General features: G+C 41.1%; 1 long non-coding RNA gene across 1 annotated transcript; it reads left to right on the top strand.

Moving 5' to 3' along the window:
- The first annotated feature begins 17,981 nt into the window (after window positions 1-17,981).
- Window positions 17,982-19,412, top strand: LOC149975499 (uncharacterized). The gene is made up of 2 exons (XR_016488454.1): window positions 17,982-18,323; window positions 18,438-19,412. It is a non-coding gene; the product is annotated as an uncharacterized LOC149975499 (long non-coding RNA).
- Window positions 19,413-20,685: the final 1,273 nt, after the last annotated feature.

The following is a 20,685-nucleotide window of genomic DNA, read 5'->3' as shown; positions in this document are numbered from 1 at the left end:
TGGCCAAGATCTTGCGATACATGGCCCCATCCATCCTCCCCTCAATACGGTGCAGTCGTCCTGTCCCCTTTGCAGAAAAGCATCCCCAAAGAATGTTTCCACCTCCATGCTTCACTTTTGGGATGGTGTTCTTGGGGTTGTACTCATCCTTCTTCTTCCTCCAAACACGGCGAGTGAAGTTTAGAACAAAAAGCTCTATTTTTGTCTCATCAGACCACATGACCTTCTCCCATTCCTCCTCTGGATCATCCAGATGGTCATTGGCAAACTTCACACGGGCCTGGACATGCGCTGGCTTGAGCAGGGTGACCTTGCGTGCGCTGCAGGATTTTAATCCATGACGGCATAGTGTGTTACTAATGGTTTTCTTTGAGACTGTGGTCCCAGCTCTCTTCAGGTCATTGACCAGGTCCTGCCGTGTAGTTCTGGGCTGATCCCTCACCTTCCTCATGATCAATGATGCCCCACGAGGTGAGATCTTGCATGGAGCCCCAGACCGAGGGTGATTGACCGTCATCTTGAACTTCTTCCATTTTCTATTAATTGCGCCAACAGTTGTTGACTTCTCACCAAGCTGCTTTCCCACTGTCCTGTTGCCCATCCCAGCCTTGTGTAGGTCTAGAATTGTATCCCTGCTGTCCTTACCCAGCTCTCTGGTCTTGGCCATTGTGGAGAGGTTGGCGTCTGTTTGATTGAGTGTGTGGACAGGTGTCTTTTATACAGGTAACGAGTTTAAACAGGTGCAGTTAATACAGGTAATGAGTGGAGAACAGGATGGCTTCTTAAAGAAAAACTAACAGGTCTGTGAGAGCCGGAATTCTTACTGGTTGGTAGGTGATCAAATACTTATGTCATGCAATAAAATGCAAATTAATTACTTAAAAATCATAAAATGTGATTTTCTGGATTTTTGTTTTAGATTCCGTCTCTCACAGTTGAAGTGTACAGTGCCTTGCGAAAGTATTCGGCCCCCTTGAACTTTGAGACCTTTTGCCACATTTCAGGCTTCAAACATAAAGATATAAAACTGTATTTTTTTGTGAAGAATCAACAACAAGTGGGACACAATCATGAAGTGGAACGACATTTATTGGATATTTCAAACTTTTTTAACAAATCAAAAACTGAAAAATTGGGCGTGCAAAATTATTCAGCCCCCTTAAGTTAATACTTTGTAGCGCCACCTTTTGCTGCGATTACAGCTGTAAGTCGCTTGGGGTATGTCTCTATCAGTTTTGCACATCGAGAGACTGACATTTTTTCCCATTCCTCCTTGCAAAACAGCTCGAGCTCAGTGAGGTTGGATGGAGAGCATTTGTGAACAGCAGTTTTCAGTTCTTTCCACAGATTCTCGATTGGATTCAGGTCTGGACTTTTACTTGGCCATTCTAACACCTGGATATGTTTCTTTTTGAACCATTCCATTGTAGATTTTGCTTTATGTTTTGGATCATTGTCTTGTTGGAAGACAAATCTCCATCCCAGTCTCAGGTCTTTTGCAGACTCCATCAGGTTTTCTTCCAGAATGGTCCTGTATTTGGCTCCATCCATCTTCCCATCAATTTTAACCATCTTCCCTGTCCCTGCTGAAGAAAAGCAGGCCCAAACCATGATGCTGCCACCACCATGTTTGACAGTGGGGATGGTGTGTTCAGCTGTGTTGCTTTTACGCCAAACATAACGTTTTGCATTGTTGCCAAAAAGTTCAATTTTGGTTTCATCTGACCAGAGCACCTTCTTCCACATGTTTGGTGTGTCTCCCAGGTGGCTTGTGGCAAACTTTAAATTACACTTTTTATGGATATCTTTAAGAAATGGCTTTCTTCTTGCCACTCTTCCATAAAGGCCAGATTTGTGCAATTTCCGACTGATTGTTGTCCTATGGACAGAGTCTCCCACCTCAGCTGTAGATCTCTGCAGTTCATCCAGAGTGATCATGGGCCTCTTGGCTGCATCTCTGATCAGTCTTCTCCTTGTATGAGCTGAAAGTTTAGAGGGACGGCCAGGTCTTGGTAGATTTGCAGTGGTCTGATACTCCTTCCATTTCAATATTATCGCTTGCACAGTGCTCCTTGGGATGTTTAAAGCTTGGGAAATCTTTTTGTATCCAAATCGGGCTTTAAACTTCTTCACAACAGTATCTCGGACCTGCCTGGTGTGTTCCTTGTTCTTCATGATGCTCTCTGCACTTTTAACGGACCTCTGAGACTATCACAGTGCAGGTGCATTTATACGGAGACTTGATTACACACAGGTGGATTGTATTTATCATCATTAGTCATTTAGGTCAACGTTGGATCATTCAGAGATCCTCACTGAACTTCTGGAGAGAGTTTGCTGCACTGAAAGTAAAGGGGCTGAATAATTTTGTACGCCCAATTTTTCAGTTTTTGATTTGTTAAAAAAGTTTGAAATATCCAATAAATGTCGTTCCACTTCATGATTGTGTCCCACTTGTTGTTGATTCTTCACAAAAAAATACAGTTTTATATCTTTATGTTTGAAGCCTGAAATGTGGCAAAAGGTCGCAAAGTTCAAAGGGGCCGAATACTTTCGCAAGGCACTATGATAAAAATTACAGACCTCTACATCCTTTGTAAGTAGGAAAACCTGCAAAATCGGCAGTGTATCAAATACTTGTTCTCCCCACTGTAGATAATAATCCTGCTTATCTTAATTTCCATAATTAACCATTGTAATAATGTAGGTAGTTTAAGAAAAGGATTGTTGCCTCTTACCAGTATTGCCATTTCAAAAATTACAATTTGGCAAGCAATTATTATTTTATCAAACAATTATTGTGATTCATCCTGTATATTTTCCTTAACATGTTTACTCCCTAGCAACAAACACACTCAATCCCTTTCCCCCACAAACAACCATACACTCAGATGCTCAACAGTTGTTCCATCTGAGTGTGACCGGAATCCCCACCGGCTAGATACAAGGTCGTCAAGGTTCTCATTAGCAGCTTTGAGAATGTCCTTGTATATTATGCTCTCCCATCAGGGGGCTTTGGCTTTGTCGGACCAACCCTGCCAGGCAGGCTCAAAATCTTGAGGGGGCAGTGCTGCTTTAGTAGGTCTCTGACCACATTAATCTTTCTGATTTGGCTTTGTATAGGCTACTTACAGTTGGCCAATAAAACAGATAAGGACTTCACCTTAGTGTATGGGTCGCTCAGGTGGGTGACTAGGGTATAGGGTTGGGAACAGTTCCATCATGATAGGACAGTAAATAAATCATTTATTTTAAAATGTATATCCCATATCTGTGTAACAGATGTGAAATGGCTAGCTAGTTAGCGGTGTTCGCGCTAAATAGCGTTTCAATCGGTGACATCACTTGCTCTGAGACCTTGAAGTAGTAGTTCCCCTTGCTCTGCAAGGGCCGTGGCTTTTGTGGAGCGATGGGTAACGATGCTTCGTGGGTGACTGTTGTTAATGTGTGCAGAGGGTCCCTGGTTCGCGCCCGGGTATGGGCGAGGGCATGGTCTAAAGTTATACTGTTACATTGGTGCCGTGACCCAGATCACTGGTTGCTGCGGAAAAGGAGGAGGTCAAAAGGGGGGTGAGTATAACGGATGTGAAACAGCTAGCTAGTTAGCGGTAGTGCGCACTAAATAGCGTTTCAATCGGTGACGTCACTTGCTCTGAGACCTTGAAGTAGTAGTTCCCCTTGCTCTGCAAAAGCCGCGGCCCTTGCAGAGCAAGGGGAACTACTACTTCAAGGTCTCAGAGCAAGTGACGTCACCGATTGAAACGCTATTTAGCGCGCACCACCGCTAACTAGCTAGCTGTTTCACATCCGTTACATCTGCACAAAATTGAAAGTTTGCTCTTATAACCCCTGCTCAAACACACAATGGCTCTGCAACCCGTATCCTTTTTCACTCACTTAACTCCACACTTTCCAAACACAAAAACACACACCCCACCTTCCATCACAATACATGTGTACATACCCACATACTGTGCCTTGCATGTCCTCTGTGTTATCTCTACCGTGTTGATTGAGTACTTTTGTGTTCCAGTTCCTTATATTTGAAGATGTATTATTTTGCTAATTTTCCTTTCTTCTATAATGCTGTCTTATCAATTTCTGAAATACTATAAATGGAAAGTCTAAAACGAATGATTTTCTAACATTCCCTATCTAGAATGGTATAGTGTAGTTTATTTCTTTAACAATTGTTGTATTTTATTGCTTTTCTATATTTATTATTTATTACAATCTCTACCATGTCTAGTATTGCGTGTTCCATTATTCGACTCCTCCATGGGTACTTTGTAATTTTTAGAATAGCCATGGAGTAGTCTTTGTATCTGAACATTTGGTTATCAATATACAGTTTATCGACTACGAGAGCTACACGTTTCCCTTTCAATCTATTTCTCTTCTCAACTTCGCGCCGTTCTGCAATTTCTTTCGGGAACTGATCATTCATGCCAGCAAGTCTTTTACCCCTAGCTTTTAACCATTATTTTATCTTTAAAGAAAGCAACTTTGGAAACGATTGGGCGTTCATATCTCTGCCCAAAACGGTGTACACGTTCGAGTTGGATTTTGTCGACAGCTTCCCTTTAAAGAGGAACTCCCTCAGGAACTTCTCCTTCTTTCTATTGGATATCCGTAAGTACCATATTTTCTCTCATGGATCTAGTCTGTACAGGATTTCAAGTAAGGCTTCTCTCAGAAAGAAGTTCTCAATTTTAAGTTCATTTACATCGGTTTCAATCTTATTGACTGTCCCTTTTAGCTTGTTTGTATCTTTCTCCAATGTCGCAGATTTCTCGTCACTCATCTCGAGGTTTGCCTTCATCTCCTCTTATATCCTTACGGACTAATTAAAGTATTCCCAGTTTGTCATTTATTGATTTTAACAGATCGGTTTCCACCATTCCCGGTGGTGAAAATATTAAATTGTCTGTCTGTCGAAGAGTCACGTTTCCTTTTCGGGATTGGTTCCCCAGTTTTACTCTCCATCATGTTTGGGTGTTGCTTGTTTTCGTAATATTTGTCGGCACATTTCTCTAGCCTCATGATTTGTTTTGTTATCTAGATTGAAGGTTAGACCAGTTTGTGAAATGCTAATATTTAGTCTAACTTACCAATATTGAATATAACGTTTTTATCTTGAGGTGATATACACTGCTGTGTTCAGTCCGCCATCTTTTTCAGCCTCGGCAACAGGCACTTTACAGCGGGAGCGTTCCGATCGGCATCTCACTTCCCTCGATGAGCCAATGTTTTGGAATCAATCATCAGCAAAACCAACTGTAACATACAATTCGCATACACCATCGCACAACAGGTTGAAATCAAGAGGTGTTTCTTTGCCATCAATGGGTTCCCAAATACGAACGGAGCAATAGACAGCACCCACATAACCATAAAAGCACCATCCTAAAAACAGTTGAAATACACTATGTACAAAAGTATGTGGACACCCCTTTAAATTAGTGGATTCGGCTAATTCAGCCTCACCCGTTGGTGACAGGTGTATAACATCGAGCACACAGCCATGCACTTTCCATAGACAAATGTTGGCAGTAGAATGGCCTTACTGAAGAGCTCAGTGACTTTCAACTTGGAACTGTCCAAGTTGAAAGTCACTGAACTGAACTGTCATAGGATGCCACCTTTCCAACAAATCAGTTCATCAAATTTCTGCCCTGCTAGAGCTCCCCCAGTCAACTGCAAGTGCTGTTGTTGTGATGTGGAAACTACTAGGAGCAACAACGGCTCAGCCGCGAAGTGGTAGGTCACACAAGCTCACAGAATGGGACCGGTGAGTGCTGAAGTGTGTAGCGTGTAAAAATCATCTGTCCTTGGTTGCAACACTCACTACCGAGTTCCAAACTGCCTCCAGAAGCAACGTCAGCACAATAACTGTTCGTCGGGAGCTTAATGAAATGGGTTTCATGGTCTGGGGCTGTTTTTTATGGTTCGGGCTAGGTCCCTTAGTTCTAAAAAAGGGAAATCTTAACGCCACCGCATATAATTACATTCTACACGATTCTGTGGCAACAGTTTGGGAAGGCCCTTTCCAGTTTCAGCATGACAGTGCCCCTGTGAACAGTCCATACAGAAATGGTTTATCGAGATCGGTGTAGAAGAATATGACTGGCTTATATAGACCTCACCTCACCCCGACCTCAACCCTATCGAACACTTTTGAGGTGAATTGGAACGCCAACTGCGAGCCAGGCCTAATCGCCCAACATCAGTGCCCGACCTCACTAATGCTCGTGGCTGAATGGAAGCAAGTCCCCGCAGCAATGTTCCAACATCTAGTGGAAAGCCTTCTCAGAAGAGATGTTATAGCAGCAAAGGCGGGACCAACTCCATATTAATGCCCTTGATTTTGGAATGAGATGTTTGACAAGCAGGTGTCCACATACTTTTGGTCATTTTGTGTATGTGTACAATACAGGCTTCCACTCAATGTGCAGGTGATATATTGGCAATGTGTACATTGTTACGTCATGCCAATAAAGCAAATTGAATTGATAGGTCATGTAATGCGCAAAAAACACTGCTGAATGTGGTGGCCAGGTAGAACACAAATTGTTCATTCTGCAGAACATCATGTTGGCTTATATGCCTAGAGGAGGGAGCTGTTGAGGATGGATGGCTTATTTGGTGAGTGTTGCCTACTCATTTGATGCCAATTTGCTACAGCAACTGCAAATTTTCCTAATGGTTCTGTTTGTAGCTATGTTTTTACTGGTCAAACTACAACGGAGTGAGCCAAATAAAACCTTTTTGGTTGTGCTCAGTCTCTGACACCAGCACCTCTATTGCGGTATCAAAAAACTATTTTAAGCTTTTTCTGGTTGCTCCATTGTAGGCTATTTCATGGTACGGTGTTGTATATTCTCACAGGTTTAAAGGGATGATTTTGACCATATATGGTTAATTAGGGGCATTTCGAAATATAAATAGCCAAGGTCATGCAGGCGCACTGAGGCTGAGAACAATTAGTATTTATCAACGGTTATCTCCTACCGTTGTGCGTATGGCGCTCGTAGGATTGTTTGATAAATCACACTTGTTCTATGCGTACGAACATTCTAAATTCCGTTAGTAAGTAGTATTTTAGAGTAGTTTCTACTGTTAGGTTCTAATTATCAGAGTAAGAACTCAACGGAAACTATGAAAGCTTAAACCAAGTTTATTCTTCCCAAAGGATCTAACAGCTGAACAGACAAAAAAATATTTACAATAGTGGTGTATATGTACCCCACCTTGGGTGGAGTTTCCTCCTTGCTAAACATTGTATATTTTTTGCTAGGCAGAAAACTAAGTGATACAGGCCATAAACTTTTCCTTCTCCCTTAATGTGACCAGACCTCGACCCCCTTCATAACTAATCCATGGCTCTCTCCTCTTATCAATGCCTGCCACGTGATCGTTTTCCCTACACTCCGTACATTCCAAGCTTAATTGCATCCACCATATATATACCTTCCTCCTACAGATAACCATTAAACTCTGGTGTAGCCCCTCGGCTATGGCACCCCTCAGGTCTCTAAATGTTATTAATCATTAGTTATAATAGTGGTTCAGCAATCCAAACCCATCACTATGCAATAATGATAAATGAGGCCCCTGGTGTTTACAGGAAAACGTCATGTTTGTCTCAATTAAAAAATCTAGAGATTTTAAACCACAACAATCCCCCCACACAACAATTGCATTTTGAAATGTGATTTTGTTTAGGTCATAAAGCAAATTGGCCTATTATCTTTAGTGTTTCCCCTAGGATTTTTTAAATCAAAGGCATGGGTGGGGTGTTTTTTTTCCTGGGTCGGTTTTTAATTTTTTATATAGAATGACTGTGACGATGTCACTTCTGGTGACCTTTTAGAAATACATTCTACTACAATGCATGAATGTAAAATTATGTTGACATCATCTGAAATTAAACTGATGCGTGCCACTGCAGTGTAGGGAGACCATGAGGAGCAAGCGGTGGCTGTATGCTCATGGCTCTCATTCGTGCCACTGTTTGGTCTGTTCGCTGCAACTAAACATTGTAACATGCCATTTTCAATATCGTCCTATCCATATGAGCTACAGATCTACAAACAAGTACGGTGGGTTCCTTTACCTCTATCCAAAGGGACACCTTTTTTCTTAATTCCTCCCCTTTGATATTGTACAAATATGTATCTTATTACAGCTGTGGTCATTTGTTCACATACAGATACAATTTTCAATAGTTTCTTATCCAAATTACATATACCTCTAACTACTTGATTTTAGGCCACCTCCCTCCTCCATAGTACACTATTACAATTTTTTTTTTCATTATACTGATCTTATATGAATATTTCCAGTTATGGGTCTTCTTTTCAACACCTCACTGTCCATATGAGCTACAGATCTACGAACAAGTGTGGTAGGTTCCTTTACCTCTCTTATAAAAGATACAGCTAATTTTCTCTAAATTCCTCCCCTTTGATTCTCTATAAATATTTGTCCTATTACTGTCACGTAGAGATAATATTCTGTAGCTATATCCAGATGGATTTGACATCAAACACTGAAAACTTTCCAGTATTGTACAGATTTAACACTCCCTACTTAGGTCTTTTTATTCTAACATTGGTTTTACAGCTTTACGCTCTTGTGCAGTTGTAATATGCTTGCCTTGCCTCTGCCTTTGATTTATTATTTTCGATTCTGTATTTTGCTACTAGGTGGAGCCATTGACCACAGTACCTCTTACCTTGCGGATGTACCGACAGCTGAATAGTTTCTTTGCAAATGTTCTTCCCTATGACCTACGTATCTGTCCATTCCATCTGTGTCATTGTTTTGATGAAGGCCATCCGAAACAATCTTTTATTAGTTGTTTAAATAAAATATATGTTTTTTTAATTCCTATTTTTTGTTGCTAAAAAGTTGCGAGGAGAGTGGATTCATGAGCTATAATTACTTGTTAGGGGAATGATTCCATGAACATTGTGGTAGAGTGTCCAAATTGGGAATTTAGGCCTCTCTTACGAGAAGTAGGCCTACCATGTTAAGCTATTCAATAATCATAGTCAAGACACTGTTTAATGCCCCTTCCGGAAGACTGCATCCTCCACAGGGCAATGTCATAGAGACAATAACCAATTAAAAATATATATATATTTAACCTTTTATTTAGCTAGGCAAGTCTGCTAATTCTTATTTACAATGACCGGCTACCCCAGCCAAACCTGGACGACGATGTGCCAATTATGCACCGCCCTATGGGACTCCCAATCATGGCCGGATGTGATTCAGCCTGGATTCGAACCAGGGACTGTGGTGTCACCTCTTGCACTGAGATGTTGTGCCTTAGACCGCTGCGCCACTCAACCCTTTGCAAATGGAGATTGGTATAAGCAGTATGGTGAAACTTACACCTAATCCTGTGAGATGGCAAATTGGAGATATTGCCATATTGCTCACAACTGTCAAATCCACTTAGATCTCCACAAGTGCATAAGGATCGATTTGGGATTGGGCCATACACCACTTACAGGACCATCTGGTGTGTAATGCCACATTTCTAACCAGATAGGATAGGCCACCCAGTTCCCTTCATGCAGAGGCAAGCCAGTATTTGGGGGGGAAGGGATTTAATGTTAGTGGTAAAAAAGTGACCTTAAATTAAGTATTAACGTTTTCAAATTTGGAAAGAAGTGGAAGGCGCTCAACCAATGTGAGTAGAGGTGCAAATAAATAATTTGATTGTCCTTGAAGAGGAAAGGTGGAAAAAAAATATATGAAAAAACTATTAAGGGTTTCACACTTGGTCCCTTTCAGGCAATTTTTGTGAACTCATTGCAGTTCCCTTCATTGTTCGTGCAGTGTGCACACTCCAAAGGAACTCTGACCCCTCCAAAGAGCCCCCGAAGCGAACCGAAGTGAGACTATATCGAGAAGTGGTTTGAGTTTCGGTTTCCTTTTCTAGGGCAATGTGAAGACAAAGCTCCCCAGGTTCGTTTGTCATTATTCCCGCACCACACACAAGACGTGTCAAACTCATGCAAAGGAGGGGCTAGCGTCTGCAGGTTTTTGTTTTTTCCTTTCAATTAAGACCTTGACAACCAGATGAGGGGAGTTACTAACATTAATTAGTCAACCAAGTACAGGGGTGGAGCAAAAACCCGCAGACACTCGGCCCTCCGTGGAATGAGTTTGACACGTGCACTAGACCACTGCAACACCGTTTCACCTGTCGTACATCCTCACTCACATTGGTGCCACAAAAGAAAGAAGATGATCTGCAGATTCACAGAAAAAAACTTATGCTGCTTTTGGATATTGATTCGTGATGGTCAAGGATGCACAGACATGCCAAAATATGGAGTTTTTAGTTCAGATAGGAGGTGACTCCGGGATGCTGGCCTTCTTGGCAGAGTTGCAAAGAAAAAGCCATATCTCAGACTGGCCAATAAAAATAAAAGATTAAGATGGGCAAAAGAACAGACACTGGATAGAGGAACTCTGCCTAGAAGGCCAGCATCCCGGAGTCGCCTCTTCACTGTTGACATTGAAACTGGTGTTTTGCGGGTACTATTTAATGAAGCTGCCAGTTGAGGACTTGTGAGGCATCTGTTTCTCAAACTAGACACACTAATGTACTTGTCCTTTTGCTCAATTGTGCACTGGGGCCTCCCACTCCTCTTTATATTCTGGTTAGAGCCAGTTTGCGCTGTTCTGTGAAGTAGTACACAGCGTTATACGAGATCTTCAGTTTCTTGGCAATTTCTCGCATGGAACAAGAACAGACTGATGAGTTTTATTGCTTCTTTAATCAGCATGGCAGTTTTCAGCTGTGCTAACATATTTGCAAAAGGGTTTTCTAATGATCAATTAGCCTTTTAAAATGACAAACTTGGATTAGCTAACAAAACGTGCCATTGGAACACAGGAGTGATGGTTGCTGATAATCTGCTGTTTCCAGCTACAATAGTCATTTATTTCTGATCAATTTTGTGTTATTTTAATTGATAAAAAATGTGCTTTTCTTTCAAAAACAGTAGTGTAGGTCATAGGGTTAAGGGAAGACAATAGAGCCATAGTGTCATAAAATCTAGCAGTCAAACAGGGAAATGGTTCCAATCGTTTTTCCACCATTCATTTTTCCCATAGGAAATTTTAGAAACACTTAAAATACACTACATGAAAAAGTATGAGGACACCTGCTCTTCGAACTTCTCATTATAAACTCATGAGCATTAATATCGAGTTGGTCCTCTCTTTGCTGCTATAACAGCCTCCACAAACCACATCTGTATGGATCTCGCTTTGTGCACTGGGCATTGTCATGCTGAAAGACGAAAGGGCCATCCCCAAACTTTTGCCACAAGTTGGAAGCACAGAATTGTATAGAATGTGGTTGCATGCTGTAGCTTTAAGATTTCCTCTCACTGGAACTAAGGGGCCTAGCCCAAACCATTAAAAACAGCCCCATTCCTCCGCCACCAAACTTTACAGTTGGCACTATGCATTGGGGCAAGTAGTGACCTCCTGGCATCCTCCAAACCCAGATTAGTCTGTCGGGCAACCAGATGGTGAAGCATTATTCATCACTACAGGGAATGCGTTTCCACTGCTCCAGAGTCCAATGGCGGTGAACTTAACAGCACTCCAGCATTGCGCATGGTGATCTTAGGCTTGTGTGCGGCTGCTCGGCCATGGAAACCCATTTGCTGACGCTCCCGACAAACATTTATTGGAATGACGTTGCTTCCAGAGGCAGTTTGGATTTTGGTAGTGAGTGTTGCAACCAAGGATGGATGATACGCGCTACATGCTTCAGCAGTCAGCGGTCCCATTCTGTGAGATTGTGTGGCCTACCACTTCGTGGTTGAGCTGTTGTTGCTTCTAGACGTTTCCACTTCACAATAACAGCACTTACAGTGGGGCAAAAAAGTAGTTAGTCAGCCACCAATTGTGCAAGTTCCCTGCAAGCTCCTGCAGGTCATCTCTAGCTGCCACCTTTGCTAACAGGTATTGTGTCAATTTAAAACTTGCACAAGACAGTTCACAGAATTTTAGATCTAAAGAAATTTTGCCAATTTATTAATTCCTCAAGTCGGCAGTCTCGTTCAGATCATCATGGTATTTGTAGTTCTTTATGATAGCCACATTAGCAGCTAATTAGTGTTTCATTTTGAGGGGTAAATACAGGTGAGTCACCTTGTCCTCGACAGGTTTACACGGTTATCAAAATGTCACGCCAGGTTAAGCCTACACATAGCACATATATAACACTATAGTGTTTCTAAAATCCCCTATAGGAAAAATGTATGGTGGAAAAACGATTGGAACCATTACCTTGTTTGAATGCTAGGTTTTATGTGGTACTCTGTTCATACCTGAACCAGGTTTTCCTCTAGGATTTTGCCTGTGCTTAGCTCCATTCAGTTAATTATTTTAATCCTTATCCTTAAACCTTAACGATTACAAGCATACCCATAACATTATGCAGCCACCACTATGCTTGAAAATACAGAGAGTGGTACTAATAATGTAATGTCGTAATGTGTTGTGTTGGATTTGCCCCAAACTTAACACTTTGTAAAAGTGAATTGCTTTGCCCCATTTTTTTTGCGGTATTACTTCAGTGCCTTGTTGCAAACAGGATGCATGTTTTGGAATATTTTTTATTCTGTACAGGCTTCCTTCTTTTCAATCTGTCATTTAGGTTAGTATTGTAGAGTAACTACAATGTTTATCCATCCTCAGGTTCTCCTATCACAGCTATTAAACCCTGTAACAGTTTTAAAGTCACCATTGGCCTCATGGTGAAATCCCTAAGCGGTTTCCTTTCTCTCCGGCAACTGAGATAAGAAGGATGCCTGTATCTTTTTAGTGAATACACCATCCAAAGTGTAATTCATTATTTCACCATGCTCAAAGGTATATTCAATATCTGCTTTTACATTTTTACCCATCTTCCAATAGGTGGCCTTTTTTTTAGAGGGATTGGAAAATGTCCCCATGTAAAGGGAGATGTCAATATGCACGCCCCCATGCTATGATGTTGTAGTCAGAAATCTTGCGCTCACCAATGTGCGGTGTCAAAGGAAACTTTGATAATGAATAAAGTTGACTTTATAGCTTTTATTGGTAAGGTTATCAATAGGGCTCAAGTTGTGGAAAGCAAAAATGCCAGGTTGATTGTTATTGTGGAGACAGCAAAAGAGATATTGGGGCTAAACAGATGTTTTTGACATGCTGAACAATCCTAAGTGTGGAGTGTTTCAGCAATATATAGATAATGTTTTATGGAGTGGGGGCAGGGGGGAAGGTGTGGTAGAAGTTAGTAGGGATTTATTTCATTTTTTATTTTCATGGTAGTACAGAATTGGGCAGATCATGATTGATCGTACATTCCAGCACAGTAGTTGGCAGCATGCACTTAAACAATTGTTTGCGGACCGCCATGATATAGAAGAAGAGATAAAGTAAACCACCGCAATTGTCCGTAGACCTGTAGCTCATATTGATAGAAAGGTATTGAAATTTAAATCAATCACAAGAAATATGCCTGCAGAATTAGGAAAGTGGTGAACTAGAAATATAATTAATATAGCATGAATGGGGGGGGGGGGGGGGGGGGTCAGTGACTTCACATTGTGGTTTAATATCTTAGTAGCTAGATGTAACTAATAAAATGCTTGGCCCTTCAGCGACTGGAGGCCCTATACAGTGTGTGTAACAGTAATTTAGGTCTAACCCTCCTGAATGGGAATGCTTACACTTAATCACTGGTATTGCACTTTTTAAGATTGTCCCTAAACCACCGGAGCACAAGAAAACAGCATATTACCTCCTTTTTGGCAATAAGGTAAGAGTTCGACTATCACTAAAAACCTTGCTCTCTAGCATCATCTGATTCTAGATACAGTATATCACTCATCGACCTAGGACCTTTCGTCTGAGAGCTTATTGACAAGCAAACTTAGTAGATCGAAAGTAAAAACGGATTTACTGTGGGCAGTGACGTTAGTCTGGTAGTGCTAGCAACGAATCTTGATAACAATGGATTTCTCTGCTTACCAAGCTAACACTGCGGTCAATTGAAGTGCGTAGTAATTAGTGGATGCTTCTTTGGGCATCTCAGATTTGATTTGGTGGTGTCCTCTTGTTTCTGTTCAATTCCCGGAGATTGTACAGCTAGCTAGTACTGCATAACCCCGCATCGAGCAACAAACTGCCCCGACATGCATATTTGTCTTTGATGAGGTTTAACGGCAGTTGGCATCCAATATGTTGCATTAACGCCACCTAATATATTGAGTACAACTCCCTTATACTTTGCTTGAAAAAATAAACAAATCATTTAACACTACACTCACAAAAAATAAAATGTAAATCAGTTTAGGCCTACCTCATGCCAACAAACCTGAAAGGACGGGAAATCACCACTTAATACACCCTGTCAATCTTCTGATGTCAAGTCTCACACCCAAATACCTCTCTGCAGCTGTCACGACAACCTACATTTTCTGCAATATCCCTGCAGTACAGTTGATAACCATTGCTATAAATGCCCAAAATTCAATCTTACTGAAACACATATCACTTGTTGGCCTATCCCTATGTACTGGTACAGCTCTACTGCTCACATCACTCCTCTCAGGATCCCTCCCCCTTGACCCATCTTCCTCTACTTTCTTCACTGCCTCAGCATATGACAACTTCTGCACTACTCTAACCCTGAAAACCTCAACCTGCCTCTCTCGCACGGGACATTTCTGATCCCCAGCCCTACGGGCACCCCTACATTTAACACATACCACTACTTTCCCCAATGCTACACATTTCTTTGTCTCATGCCCTTCTGCACACTTCTCACACCTAGGAACCTCGCTCCTACACACTGCTGCCACATGTTCATAAGCTTTACAACTGTAACAACATAATGTATTTGGCACAAAAGCTTGTAAAGGATAACTTATAAATCCTAACATCACTTTTTTGGGCAAAGACACAACATCAAAACTCAAAAGAACAGATGATGACTGTTTCACCACTCTTGCCACCCTGTCTGCATTGCACCAAACGACAAGCATCACAAACACAAGGAATCTTCCCCTTTTAGTTGGTCAACATTTACTGCTACCCCGGTAATCACTCATTTCAATGGCACCCTTTTCTTGAGAGTGAAACAATTCACATTTCTTGCCCCCATTCGTTTAACGCCGAGCGCCTTCTCTCTCTGACCAGCAGAAACAAACAATTGTCAGAAGACCACTTCTGGTTACCCTCACAAATTTCACAGTACCCAACTCTGTTTTCACCCACTGTGAAACCACAAATGGATCAGCCAAAAGACAAGGGTCCAGTTTTTCCCAAAACTTCACTCCTGCTGTCACAGACTCCTCTTTATCCTGTCCATCGGTGCAAGCCTCGGGCACCAAGAACTTCACCACACCTCAACCTCTGATTCTTCGCCCTCATTCACTTCCTTTTCTCCTCCTGTCTTCAGCTCGTTCTGCTTACACTTTCTTCCATTCCTCTTTTATAAACTATCTCCCTTTTCCCCGCCATTTTTAACGGACTCAAGCTCACTGACTTCCTCACTCTCTCTCTTAGACCTCCTCTGCCTCTCTTTTTCCCGCCATTTTCCGCGTCTCCTTATTATAATACTGCACTTCTCCTGACATACATCTTGTTCTTGCTTTCTCAAGGGACGCCATTTAACCGGCTGTCACAATCTCCTTATAATCAGCACGAACCCCTCGGGATGTACCCTGACATGCACTGACAGCTGTGGTGTTTTATTACCATTACCACACCAACCTGGAAAAGGCCAAGGAACCAGTGAGAGACAGTCAGCAATCCAAACTGGTCCCTCCCCTGCCTAGTTTCACCTCAGTAGAAAAGTGTAAGTAAATTACACTATGAAAACATGTCTGAAAGTAGACTATAATTTCCTTAAGAACAAATGCAAATGAGAACTTGTTATCAAATAGCCTACCTGGTTAAATAAAGGTGAAATAAAATGATATCTAATAAATCAATCATTGGATCAGGGGTTGTAACCAAAAATAAATGGTGTAGTTCTGAACAGAACCATTCTTTTTTTCGTTCCGTTCCACTGTTCCGACCAGCAAAAAAGTTCTGAACCATTTTGAACCAAAGTGAACTAACGGTTTGTATCTTTCCTTTCTGTTCCTTTTTAAACCTCTGAAATTGACATTAAATTACTTCACCAGTGGCTAAAGCAGCCTGTTATGTACATGCATTGGACAGACAAATGTAGTGTAGGTTGCGACATGCAACTGAAATTTTGCGCTGGGCATGAACACTTACAAAAAAAGATTGCAGTTTTGAAATTGCAGTAAAGGTGCTGTAACTGCAGTCAACTGTGGTATTTCGGACAGAGTAATTGCAAAATAACTGCAGTTCAACTGCAGTTATACTGCACTCTAACTGCAGTTACAATGCAAAATTACTGCAGTAAATTGTAGTTTTATTTTGGACGTGGTTTTTGCAGTATACTGCAGTTATACTGCTCTCTAAGTTCAGAAAGGGTCAATGAAGAGAGTCCGGTAGCTATTTAACTAACTACACTGAACAGAAATATAAACACAACATGTAAAGTGTTTGTCCCATGTTTCATGAGCTGAAATAAAAGATCCAAGAAATGTTCCTTATGCACAAAAGGCTTATTTCTCTCAAATTTGCATGTACGTCCAACCGGTCTCACAACTCTAGACCACGTGCATGGAGTCATGTGGGTGAGTGGTTTGCTGATGTCAATGTTGTGAACAGAGTGCCCCATGGTGGCAGTGGGGTTATGGTACGGGCAGGCATAAACTATGGACACGAACACAATTCCATTTTATCGATGGCAATTTGAATGCACAGAGATACCGTGATGAGATCCTGTGGCCCATTTTTCTTGAAGTATCTGTGACCAACAGATGCATATCTGTATTCCCAGTCATGGGAAATCCATAGATTAGGGCCTAATGAATTGACTGATTTCCTTATATGAACTGTAACTCTGTAAAACCTTTGAAATTGTTGCATGTTGCATTTATATTTTTGTCCAGTATTATTCACAGATACATTTTCAAAGGTTGTCCAAAAAATATTGTCCAAAAAATATTGCTATCATGTTGTAAATCACAGCTGGCCTGGTACATTGTTCGCTGCCTCCACCCATTCATGCACTGTTTCATTTTCAATGGCTCAATATTCTAAACAAAAACAAATGACTTTAACGCCAATAAAATCCATCTAGCAAGTCAGCCATAACCACCCCATATCAGTCGATATAATCAAGAACTATCATCAGACATCACGCGATATGAATCTGACAGTGGTGCTTCACCTGACCCACTAGACTAGTTGGTCAGAAGGTTCAAATCAATATTTCATATCGTAATTTCCGAGTAGGCAAAAAGTATCAACCACGGCTGTTATTGCACCCAGTATACGGTGGTGGCGGTAATGCCCATTTTTACTGGGCTGTAACTAAAACTAGAACAAGCTCTTCTGATCTTTCCCTTCATCAATGGTACGTAATCACATTATTTTTTAAAGTGTTTTTACACTTGGATAGCCTGCTAAAAATCGATCTGAATTTATAATACATTTGAAAGGATTTGCAATTTTGCATTCGCAATATTTTCAGCTTAAATTTCCCGGAAACCATGGCACAGTGTCATTTCCTGTTTTTGGTGCAAGGCTGTGTCAAATTTTTGGGGCTGCGTCTTTTGCTTGTGTCTTAAATCTCCATACTTCCCAAAGTGTGCACTAGTACACTATCTTGCATGGATTTAAACTCTCTCTAGCCCATGCTTACACCATTAATTCAACCAGAAATCAATATCCAATGTGGTTACTTAGAAAGACTAATTTCATATATGCCTACATTTAAAATGTATATGAAGGGGTACTTTGGGGGCTCTATGGGCATAGCAAGATGTGATTGGGCCTACTGGACTAGGCAAGTATTAGATGGACATGAAAACAATATATTCCTGTCCCATGCTTGTTGAAGCCCAAAGATGTCATCAACTGTCTCTGGAGCCAATTAATACGACTTAATCTCCATCTTAAGCACATCTTCCTACCCATAACTGTCTTTAGAGTCCCTATAAGGAAATACGAGTGTAAGCAAAGTAACTCCACTAGTCATGCATTATGATAGATAATTATGTCCTATGTATCAGATCATTTAAATGTCATTAAAATTGTATCCTGATTTAGAATGTCAAACTTAGTCATTGTCTTGTTTTTTTCTACAGATGCCATCTTTTAGAAGAAAAAGAGCCACACTGTTTTACAGAGACCTGACTAGAGGCTTGATAGTGCGTACACCCCTGCCATCAACTTAAATCGATGAGAAAGTTTCCCTGTTCAGTTCTGTTCTACCTAATTGAACCAGAATATTATACTCAGTAACAATTATCACTACTCTCTAGGGAGTCCTGGGAGAACAGAGCTGGTTCCCTCTGCAGCAGAATTTGTGTCCAGCTACAGTGATGCAACTCCTCCACCAGCATAAAAAAAAGGAAGGCAGCGGATGTTGTGGCCTGGAAGGGGTTGAGGGAGCTACTCCACATGCCTTCAGTGGAGCTGGAATGTCCTTCACCCAATGCCATCTGCAGTTTGTGTAGAGTTTTGGAGGAGGCTGATCTATGGTGCTGTAAGGATTGTGGCTCAGATAAATATTTCTGTGCCACCTGTGCTGTGAGAACACAAAGCACTCCTAACAATGTCCAACAGTTAGGGTTATGGACGGAAATGTATGTTATGTTATATCAACAAACCTGTCAACTTCTGGCTTAAAAAATGGCTTCACAGTCAAAAATGTTGATCATGTATAGATACAGTTCAGTTTATATAAAAGTTACAGTTCCCTGCAGCGGTAAGGTAAATGTGATTTGGAGTTGATTTGATTTTGAGTTTTCTGACAACTTGTGCAAGGAAATATCCCCCTGATAGTGTAGTTTCAAATCTGCAGCTACTGTAGTCTGTCTGTCTTAGTCAGGGCAGTTCATCCCATGTGTCCCGTTGGGCATACGATGGGAGTGGCGGAGACAAGATGACCATGACTGTCACATCCTGTACAACCGTCTTCTGACTGTTGTTGACGTTAGAGGTATATAAAAATTGGAAACTAAGACTTCTGGCTCCTTTACCATCTTTCAAACTGTATCAGAGCATTAAGTGTACCAGCACCATGCTTAGAGACAGTTTCTCCCTCAAAGCCATAAGACTGGCACCGACTGTACTGTACTTAATATACTGTAGTAATCTACTTATTTCATTGTATTGTACATATTGCGCTGTATTCCTGTGCAAATGGCAACTTTGATTTTATTTGATTTAGTTTACCATAACCCTGTTCACTCTTCACTCTGTTGTTATGAGGAAAATATGTTGATCAATCTACATTCTTATACTCCTGTAACTTTTGATAAGAATCTCATTTTTGTCTCCAAACTCCAGATTTGAGTAGCAGAGAAGTAGACGAAGCTGGAACACTTGACATGTCTTGTCTAAGTGGTTGCAATGTGGAGTTATTAGCTGATTTGTGTCAAAAATTGCTTGATTTCACTTACAAAGAATGTCACTTGGAAGTGATGATGTCACAATGGGGCACTTGAGTTTTTTTTGAGATCCAATGAAAGAGGAAGGAGGACATAAAGAGGACAAGAAAGTGAAAAACGGAAACAGTATAACAGATATAAAAAATTCTATACAAACAACTTGATCGAGACCGTTGCGAATTTGTTGATATTGGAACGGCATTTCTAGCTTAAACGGTGTAGGAGGAGTGTCTCCTCAGGATTTTGGCCCTGCAGCGTCTGTGAGTATCCTAGCCAACGGTTCCGTTTTGGAAAATCAGAATTGTTAGTGAAGAGCAGGTGAGGGGTTTCTTAAATCGCTCTCCCTCGAGAACGGTAGACCCAATTTTAAAAGCGTTTCCGCCCTTGAAGAAGAGGAACATTTTATGCCAAACTATGTTTGTGTAACTGTTTGTTTAGTGGTCAAAACGATAGTTGTTTGGGCAAGTAATAAATTGCCTTGCTGCTGGCATGATTTACAGACACTTGAAAGTGAGGCAATGGGTTACGAAAACGGCTATAGTTACAGATTGGTAGCCCCGATTTGAAATCCGCCCTTTTCTATGAAGAGCAGAGAAGCAGGGGAAGATTTTTTGCTTGCGGAACTTTTTTCCTCAAAAATGCTCCGAAAGTGGTCAAAACGACCGTTGTTTGGGAAGGTTGAAAAACACGTGGTAATGCAGTTACAAAAACAGCTGTACCGTAAGTTCCGTATGGAATATTTTGATTCTGCACACAGCTATGAATAGCAGAGAAGTAGACGAATATCCCATTCACTCTAACTTCTTGTCTAACTTGTTGCAGTATTGGTCAAAATAGACACTGCTTGCCAAAATGTTACAGAAACTGATGTTGGTAACCTGTTATGGCTGCAACCCTTTGTTCTCAATTTCCGCCTGAAGACATACCCAAATCTAACTGCCTGTAGCTCAGCCCCAGAGGCAAGGATATGCATATTCTTGGTATCATTTGAATGGAAACATTCTGAAGTTTGTGGAAATGTTAATTGAATGTAGGAGAATATAACACAGTAGATCTGGTGGAAGAAAAGAGAAAGAAAGAGCATACGTTTTCTGTTTTTTATTGTTGTAGTATCATA

The sequence above is a fragment of the Oncorhynchus mykiss genome, chromosome 18, assembly GCF_057628025.1.
Source record: "Oncorhynchus mykiss isolate SJ-2025 chromosome 18, ASM5762802v1, whole genome shotgun sequence".
Classification (NCBI taxonomy): domain Eukaryota; kingdom Metazoa; phylum Chordata; class Actinopteri; order Salmoniformes; family Salmonidae; genus Oncorhynchus; species Oncorhynchus mykiss.
Note: the sequence above shows the minus strand (reverse complement) of the source record. Positions and strands in the feature narration are given on the sequence as shown.